Genomic DNA, 1,601 nt, shown 5'->3' with positions numbered 1-1,601 from the left:
CAATATATTTTAACCCTAAAATATCCTGAATCATTTTACAAAAGTAATTTATTCAATAAATAAATGGACAGAGAGCACAACCCCCCAATGTTAGACCTAAAGTTACGCCCTTGTATCGAATACATTATTTAAGAACAAAAATAGCCAAATCTATTGCAGTATTGTACAAAGTAAGGGAGTTATTCAATGATAAAGCTCTGTTTACATTACATAAAGTGTTAATTGTTCCACTCTTGATCTATTGCATTGAAGTCTGGGGGCAAAGCATGCAATACAATTACAAATCCTATTTTTATTTTACAGAAAAGAGTTATAAGAATTATCACCAGAAAACATTACAGTCACCCATCAAATATGTACATTGTTTTATTAATCGAAATTTTTAAAATTTTATGAGTTGGTTGATTATAATATTTTGCGGGTTATGTATAAGGCTCATAAAATGTATTACCTTTAAACATCCAATTAAATACTGTTAAGAAGGAAAGTTACTATCTTCAGGGAGTTGAGATTTTTGTAAAACCTAAAATTCTAACAAATTTGAAGGACTGATGTACATCAGTCCAAGGAATAAGACTGTGGAATAATCCGGAAAGTGATTATAAAAATGTTGGTTCAATGTATTTAAGAGAATTGAGTTAGTTTGTTAAAGAAATATGTAATTGTATAATGTAAGAACTGTTGTTTGAGAAGAATATCTATGTTTTGTTACTTGAAGATTATTATTGAACTAATTTTGAATTCATTTCTTGGAAAACAAGAGTCGATATACGGTTTTTTCTTCTTTCTGCTGTCTTTTATTTGTGATTTGTAGTTTTTGTTGTGCCATACCATACCATACCATACCATACCATACCATACCATACCATACCATACCATACCACTTTTATTTATAGAGCACTTTAAACAGCACAAGGCCAACCAAAGTGCTGTACAATAGACAGACACAACAGGACATATTCTGGCATTTTTTCAGAGCCGGGCGATGTCTTTTGCCGTTTTTTGGGAGGGGTCTTGTGTGACTCCTTAGTTGATCTTTTTCGGAGTGACCTCTTTTGGAGGAGAGGCCTTTGTTGGAGGAGACTCAGAGAAGATGCCTCCGACACTGATGCTTCACTGGCTGTGGTCGATGGTGTGTCTGATTCAGAGACATGTTTTTGTCTACATGTTTTCTTCCTTGGTTCTGGAACACCTGAGGTGCTGGGCTGTGGTTCTGGGGTCTTCTGATGGACCAAATGGGGCAGCGTGGCTGCCAGAATTTCTCTGATCCTGAAGACCTGCTTTAAGTCTGGGTTCTTGGTGTAGTAAATGTTTGTGGTTTTGGTGTCGTGGCACATGAGGTTGGTCAKAGCTTCACAGTCTTTGTCAGACAATGATGTCTTTGCCTGACAAGACAAAGGTGTGAAAACATTCATGAACCAAAGACTTGTACCTGTTGGTGGCAGAAGGTGGCAYAACAGAGTGGCAATACCTACATAGTCATCCAGGGCAGTCCGGATGAGCGTGAAGTTCCTGATCAAAATCTTAAGACCAGTCAAAAAAGTGCAAGAATTTGCATTTTGCACTATTGGATCTTAAGAAGGTTCTAAGTAGAGCTTCAC

This window comes from Austrofundulus limnaeus, unplaced genomic scaffold (genome assembly GCF_001266775.1).
Source record: "Austrofundulus limnaeus strain Quisiro unplaced genomic scaffold, Austrofundulus_limnaeus-1.0 Scaffold279, whole genome shotgun sequence".
Lineage (NCBI taxonomy): Eukaryota > Metazoa > Chordata > Actinopteri > Cyprinodontiformes > Rivulidae > Austrofundulus > Austrofundulus limnaeus.
The sequence above is the reverse complement of the archived record's forward strand: the minus strand, read 5'-3'. Positions refer to the sequence as shown.